Below are 8,422 nucleotides of genomic sequence, written 5' to 3' on the forward strand. Positions count from 1 at the left end.
AAGCATTCAGTCTCCACTTGTTCTATTCTTGACTTCACCTCTAAGTTATTTGGTGGCATCGGACAAATCACTTCGATTTCTATTGCCTCAGTTTCTCTCATATATAAAGTTGGGCTAACATTGTTTGCCCTTAACAAGTTCAAATAGCATTTGAGGTAGAAAGTTGGAAAGGCTCAACCTGTGCCTGTAAAGTGTATTTACAGCCCCCTGGAGCAAGGCAGGTTGGAGCTAAAAGTATCATTATTTTTGTAGTTAGAAAGTCAGAATCTATCCTCCATCATGTTTTAAGCCTTTGAAAGAGCTCTTTGTTTTTCTGCCTAAGCTTTGGCCCACAGGGGAAAATATTCTGTCTTTCAAAAGGTTTCTTTCATAAACAGGTCATTCTTTTTAAGTGGGTTTCACTGACTATGTTTATTAACATGTAGTAACACTTAAGGGAGGTTTCATTTGGTACTGAGAATAAAGCAGTGTGGGCAGCCGGCCACCCCTTAGCCTAAAAAGAAATATTGTCTAGAACAAGGCCCGAGGCACTGAGAGAGGCCAACGCCACTGCAGGTTGCTGCTTGAGTCTTGAGTCACTCAAACCAAGCAGTGCAAACAATGATGATGGTGTCCCAGAGAGCCCTCATCCCAGACAAGGCCAGTGGGTGAAGCCTTTCTTACTCACTGAAATGATTTCACCAGAGAGAAATCTGTGTCAATAAAGGGGAAGATGAAGATATTCAAGTTGATAAACAGCACAAAATTTAATTTTATAAACTGTCTTTCCATGTTTTCTTTCTGTCCATGTGGTTGAATTTTCCCTCTGTTATGTAAGCTAAACATTTTCATTTTTGATGTATGTCATGACTGAGTCTGTTAACTCTTCCTGTGATTTTCCTCCCATCTCACATCCCACTACTTGTCCTAATTTGGTCTTTTTTTCCCCCCTTGCAAGGAACAGAAATCCTTTTGATGAAGGCCATCTTTAGGGACTTCTGGACCTTAGTAAATCTTACTGTAGGATCATCCATTACATTCCTTACAAAGGTAAAATTGGGTTAGAATATTCCTCCAGAGGGGCACCCAGGAGGCTTAGTGGTTGAGCATCTGCCTTCGGCTGTGGTGATCCCAGGATCCTGGGATCGAGTCCTGCATCAAGCTCCCCATAGGGAGCCTGCTTCTCCCTCTGCCTGTGTCTCTGCCTCTCTCTCTGTACCTTTCATGAATAAACAAAGTCTTTAAAAAAAGATGCCTCCAGAGCAATCTTGAATGAACACAGTAAGTCAGGAAGGGCAACCTGCTGCCCAAGGGGTGTATGGGAAAAGGAAAGCCAATCACATCAGCCTCCAGAGTGGCCAAAGGAACTGAGTGGAGGTCACCAGCTGGGAGGCCTTTCTCCTCCTCTCCACCGGGACTTTGTCCCTGAATGCTCACCAGTACTAGGCTCCAAGCCTAGTACTTGGAGCAAATGTTCTGCTTTAATGGTAAGATACATACTGCCCGTCCTCTAAAGCTCCAACCCCTTCAGGTTTCATTCCAGAAAAATGAAATTTTGCCCTATCATATGCACTCAGAAACTAACAGAAGATTTGTTATAAATCCAGGAAATTAAACTCTGACCAACAGTCGGTGCATCAAGGCCTGTCAGGGCTTGATGAAGATCTTCAGAAGTCCTGAGCATTAGAGATAATGCTTCCCATGCCACCACCACCTGCCATATGCATTATCACTTCTGGTAAAAATCTAAACCTTGCAGTAGAAGGAATTTCAGCAAAGCTCAGACTCTTACCATGAAAATAATGCAATGCATTTCCTGAAATATCATTATTTTTTTCTTTTTGTTTGTGTCTTATTAACTGGTGATCTAAGCATGTGCTCAGTGTGTCTTTTGGGGATTTTATCCCCGCCTCCACCCACCTGTATACCCAGCAAATATTTCCCACTTGATTGGTTTGCTTATTTGTATCACAAGTTTTTCCACTGAAACAATCATGCTTAATGTGATCTTACTTCTTTTGAGGGAACTGTGAAGAAACAGAGTAGGTTTTTCTAACATTTTAAATATAAAATCAATGTATTCATTTAAGACACACTTCTTGAGCACTAATGACGTTCCAAGGAGAACATAGGAAGTCAACCATATTACAAGGATAATTAATGCTTGAGGCAAAGTCACATGTGGACAAAACCATGAAAGACAAGCCATGAGCTGAGTGACCAAGCCATGTGACTATTTAAGATGGAGAGAAAAGCACCTAAAAGGGACAGTATTAGTCTGTTCAAGCTGCTGTAACAAAATACCGAAGTCTGCATGGCTTAAAGAATGGAATTTTTTTCTCACAGTTCTGGTGACTGGCAAGTCCAAGATGAAGGTACAGGCCAACTCAGTTCCTGGTGACAGCCCTCTTTCTGACTCATAGATGGTGGTCAGCCTACTGTATCTTCACATGATGAAGAGATAGGGAGACCTTTCTCATGTCTGTAATTCTAAAGGTACTAATCCCATTAGAAGGATTCAACCCTTATGACCTCATCTAAACTTAAAATCCCTCTCCAAGACCTCACCTCCCACTGCCATCACACTGGGATTAGGATTTCAACATATTAAAATTCAAGGGTGATGCAAACATAAATCCTTAAAAGGGATGGAGACAAAGACAACATGGAACCTTGAGGGACTGAAAGGAGACCCCCAAGACTCAACGGCAAGGTAGAAAATGGCACTCTGGCAGCAACAGAACTGGCAGCGTATTAGGAATTTTCCTAAATGCCTTCATGGCAATTTTTATTTTTTTTCTGAGAGAAATAGGCCACAAAAGAAGGATTTTAGGCAAGGCACAACGTGGTCACTTTTGAGTTTTATAAATATTATCCTGACCAGGTGCCTAAGAGAGTGGACTAGAAGAGAGAAATAAGCAAGGAGAACAGTTAGGATGTCACTGAAGTATCTCAGTAGACAGTTGGCCACTACTCTTTAAGACTTTTTTGTACCAAAAAAAAAAAAAAAAAAAAAGACTTTTTTTGTACCAATTTTAAAAATCCCTGAGTCATCATTGGTAGGCAGAGGAATTAGAAGAAAGACACTACCTTGCAGACACATGGCTTGAAAAAGAGCCCTTTGTGACAAGAAAGATTGGCCTTCCTCCGACATGAGGCAGACCTGTGCCAGGGGCAGGGCTGAGTTGTGGTTTCAGCCCCACTGGCCCTCTTGTGCAGGCACCCTGCATAGCACATGAACCACACAGGTAAGTGTATGCACAGTGACAGTGGTGAGAGAGAGTGATGGGTTGGAGTACCTGAAGGACTGTGGGAGACTGAGATGCTTAGGACAACTCCTGAGTCCCAAGCTTGGATTTCTGAGTAAAAGCTACTGAATCTAGACTTGAATACAGTAACCTTAAGGTGATTGAGCCATCCAAATAGAATATAATACGATCAGCATGCGTCCATCAGATAAGATCTCCTTGTACTAGCCTGTAAGCTCTATGAAAACAAAGACTGTGCTTTATTTGGGGCTGCCAAGTGTGGCTGTACAATATTCAACTCATGTAGGCATAAGCATCAGCCCTAGAAATGATTCTCAATACATACCACTGAGTGAATAAGCAAAATGAAGCTTAGGAGAGGGCTCAGCATGAAAGCCTTCACCCCCTCATGACAGATGATTGAAGCAAACTCTGATTCTGATCTCATCATACATGAATTTCAACCAGGGCTTGTGAAGAGTGACTTTTTTACCAGACTGGGCACTGGGAAGTAGACTGGGAAAATAGGTTAAAGGAAACAAATACAGTCAGGTGAGGGGAAAGATGGTGTAACCAGGTTACTTGGTAATTTCAAGAACACATTTTTGTCAGCTACTTAAAAAGAGAGGGGATTGCAGGAGACCAGGAAAAAGAGTAGAGAAATGAGAAAGCAAAAGAGAGAAAAGCAATCCTCTCTGTTCCATAGTTTTAATTCCCCTTTTCTACTTGGAGTAAGGAACAAACCACTGTGAATGCCTGACCGGTTTCTGATTCCACTCTTCCCACCTTCCTATATCTTCTTTCTCCCAAACATCACCATTTTCAAGGGAAGGAAGGATAAGGTTCAGGGAACAGATATTAAAAATGAGAGTCTAATTGGATGGGTGAGGAAATCTCCATGTTCAACGTCCATCACAGTGCCAATCTACCAAGTCGACAGAACTGTCACATAAGCAGCTGCTGCCTTTAAAGAATGACATCCTGTCACATCCTGCAGTAATAACAGGGCTGGACCAAGGCACAAGAGACAAGGATGTGGCATCCCATGCTTTGGTAATATCCGTGTTTCTCTAGGCCTCCAGTTTCTCACCACAAAAAGGAGGGGCAGCATATCTGTAAGAAGCAGCCATCTACGTCGACTTTGCTGCTTTCCACCATCTGGTCAATTTCCTGTTGTCATGAAGACCCATTACTGAGGGAGAACCACACTTGGCGCTGTTGAACTACGCTCATTTGGTGAAACATGGTGAGGTTTTAATCATCTAAGACACCTTCAATTACTTAGGGGGTGGGGCAAGGAGGATCACGATTTTTAGAACCCTGGAAATGTTCTTTGAGGATAAAGATTGAGTGTCAGGGGCTCTGTGAGCCTGTGCTGGGAAGCTGCTGCAGAAACTGGCGGTTCACAAAGTTTAGATTCCAATGAGGCTACAGTTTTACTATAAACAGGCACAGATGCACGGAGGGGACTTTGGGAAGCTGGTCAGTTTTCTAGTCTCCTCACAAGAGGGCAGTGCTGCTTCACAGTTGTGGCCTTTGCTCGGTAGGCCTGGGGCAGCCTGGCTGCAGGTCCCCAACGTTTGTCTCGTCTCAGGCATCACCAAAGAAGTTTGTTTTGTTCAGGACCTTGTTAGAAGGAAAATCTTAGCAAAAGTTATTATCTTTTGTCTTCTCAGAAATTTACAGAGTGATTCTGGAATCATAAATAGCCACAGATTCTCTTACTTCTACCCTGGAAATGAAGGGAATTAAGAGCATCAGTTGGTTAGTGATAGGATAAATGCAATTAGTGAAATCCCTTTTGATGACCTACTGCACATTACAGGCACTTCTGGAGATTGTAAAAGTTTATGAGAGACACGTGAGTGCTTAGTACACTTGGTATCCTTGAGACATGAACCTACCCTCAGGGGATAGCTCAGGTATATTTAACAGAAACATATTTTAAAGAACTATTTTAAGTCTTATAAATATGACGATGTGGGCAAAGAGAAATTGCTAATCAAGTTTCAGAATTATAGTGACTGAAGTCTAAAGAATAACGTGTTTTCCAAAACGCTCCTTTTGGAAATGAATGCTTTTGTGTGCCTGTCTTAATATGCACCAACCAAGAATTTTTCACTGGTGACTTACTACAGATGCATGCATATACACACATACATGCTCTGCGTCCTCTAATGAGATTAAACTCAATTTCAAAACTGAGTTCAAATTTTGAACAGCTACAAAAATTTGCCTATGTGGCCTTAACATTCTCTCTATATTCTTCAGGTCAGAACCATCATCTTTTCTGCTAAACCAAATTTGAGAGTACATTTTCGAGAGCTATTTCAATCAAACTGAAAGTTCATTCTTGGACAAAAGGGAATGTGCTCCCTAGCAATTCAAAATTCAAAATTTAAGAAAACAACTCCAGAGGCACCTGGCTGACTCAGTCAGAGGAGGAGCATGCTACTCTTGATCTCAGGGTCAGGAGTTTGAGCCCCGTATAGGGTGTAGAGACTACTTATATAAATATTTTTTTTTTAGAAAAAGAAAAAAAAAGAAAACAACCCCATTTATAATAGAATTGAAAACAATAAAATACTTAGGAATAAATTTAACAAAAGAATTTGTAAAAAGAGAATTGCTAGGCTTATACACTGAAAACTGCAAAATATTACTGGAAATTGAAAAAGGTCCTACTAAATAAAAAATGTTCCAAGGTCATGGATCAGAGGATATTAAGATCTTCTGAATTTGTTAAGATGGCAAAACTCCAACGATTCATCTTCAGATTCAACATAATAAAGTCTCAGCTGGCTTTTTTGCAGAAATTGATAGGCTCATCCACGCATGGGATCCAGAATAGCCAAAGCAACCTTGGAAAAAAACAACAAAGTTGGAGGTGTCACACTTCTTTATTTTAAAACTTACTACAAAGCTACAGTAATCAAGACTGCAGTATTGGCATAAATATAGACATAGAGATTAATAGAAATGAGAACCCAGAAGTAAATTCATACACTTATGATCAATTGATTTTTGAGAATGGTCTCAAGACAATTCAATGAGGGAAGAAGACTGTTTTCAACAAATGGTGCTAGACAGCTGTTAATCACATACAAAAGAATGAATTTTGACCCTATTTCACACCATGTACAAAATTATTTCAAAATGGATTAAAATGTAAAAGGTACAACTAAGGCCATACCTGTTAGAAGGAAACAGAAGTCTTTGTGACCTTGAATTGGCAACAGTTTCTACGATATAACATCAAAACACAAAGCATGAAAGGAAAAATAATGCATAAACTGACAAAATTTTTTAAAGTTTGTGATTCAAAGGGCACTATCAAGAAAGTGAGATGATAATCCAGAGAATGGGAGAAAAAAACCACAAATGACATATCACATAAGGATATAATGTCCATAATATGTAAAACACTCTTAGAGCTCAGCAATTAAAAGATAAACAATCCAAGTTTTGAATGGTCAAAGGCTTGAACAGAGATTCCTCTAAACAAATACAAATGACCAATAATCACATGAAAAATACCCAACACAATTATTTAGTCATTAGGGAAATGAAAATCAAAACCACAAAGAGATACACTTCAGATCCAATAGGATGGCTGTAATAATATTTTAAAAGACAATAACAGGAATGGGGTGCTACATGACCCCATCCCAGGGCATGATGGAAAGAAGGGTCTCCTGTCCTGCTTGATCCTTTGCCCATACCCCATCAGCAGGTGCCAGCCTGAGCCCAGTCTTCTCATCCCTAGTAGATAAAAGAGGACCCACCCACAGACCCGAGCCCATGAAGGGGGATCCTATCCTCTGTCTCTGGCAGGAACCAGGTACTATGGTAGCCTTTGAAGATTCAATATGCAAGATAAAGTCCCCATCATTATGAAGTATATATTCTAATGGTGGAGATAGGCCTCAGGAATGCAAGCTGCAAATGAAGTATATCACATTTTTTATGACATGATCATTTGGAAATGCCCTCACCAGAAGAAATCAAGAAAAGAAAGAAGGCTGCTGTTCTTTGTCTCAGGACCAACAAATAGTGCATCGTTGTAGAAGAAGGGAAAGGAATCTTGGTTAGAGATGTTGGTGTAACCATAACTGATCCTTTCAAGCAGTTTGTGCAAATACTTCCTGAAAAGATGTCACTGTGTTTTGTATGATGCAAGCTTTGAAGCCAAGGAATCCAGAAAAGAGCAGTTGATGGCTTGTGTGTGCATGTGTGTGTGTGTGTGTGTGTGTTTAACCAATTTCCAGACCTGAGGTGATGGTTATGCTTCTGTCCTTGGACCTTCAAGTTGAGAGGAATAAGAATCTGAGAGACTTAGAGATTGCTCTCTCCCTGGTTTCCAAGGATAGAAACTGCCTTCTGTGAGAGGATTGGACTAGGGCACCAGAACTAGCATCTCTGAAAACTAAAGTGATCTATGCATCTCCCAGGATACAATCAAAAAGAAATTTCAAAGCATAAAACACAAAGGTCAAGCAAATGGACCAGAAGACCTCAATGGGGCTTGTATTGCTGAAAAGCTAGGTGGATCTTTAATTGTAGCTTTTGAGGATGCCCTGTAGACCATCATGCAGTGCCACAAAGTGAAAGGTTCTATGTTTAGTGTTGTTATATAAGTAAAACAATATGTTTAGGCCAGGGTCTCACTGAAGGGTCTCACTATCTAGTCATCTGTTAGAGTAAATGAAATATTCTACGAATATGTACAAATGGTCCTAAGTAAGTCTAAAATCCGAAGATGTATTGGTGTTAAATTAAACCCTTATTGGCCAAATGCCTGTTTCAATGAGTTGGCTTGTAAGGTTTTTGTTAAACTCGTGGTTTTTAATAATGCAGTTCACAAACCAGCACAAAGCCTTATGAAGAGAATTACTGCATCTTTGTAACCCCAGCAGTTACTTTGTTTCCTTTGCTTAGAGAATTGATCATAATCTGGTTATAATTTTGGTCCCAAATTCTCTATTCTCTGTTGAGCTAAAGTGAACCGTGGAAACTAAATCTCTTCACTACATGTCACAGCACTAATATACTAACTACAGTGAGATTAAGTCAGACAGTCTTTTAAATCTAGCAAATGTGTGATAGAGACTGCTCAGAACTATGCACACTTCTCATTAAGGGGGGCACGTGTTGTGATGAGCACTGGATGTGCTATGTAACTGATGAATTGCTAA

The 8,422-nt window shown here is 40.3% G+C and overlaps 1 pseudogene; it reads left to right on the plus strand.

Annotated features, from left to right (window-relative positions):
* The first annotated feature begins 2,348 nt into the window (after positions 1–2,348).
* LOC112915816 (destrin-like) lies at positions 2,349–7,810 on the plus strand (annotated as a pseudogene).
* Positions 7,811–8,422: the final 612 nt, after the last annotated feature.

The sequence above is a fragment of the Vulpes vulpes genome, chromosome 7, assembly GCF_048418805.1.
Source record: "Vulpes vulpes isolate BD-2025 chromosome 7, VulVul3, whole genome shotgun sequence".
NCBI classification, from domain to species: Eukaryota; Metazoa; Chordata; class Mammalia; order Carnivora; family Canidae; genus Vulpes; species Vulpes vulpes.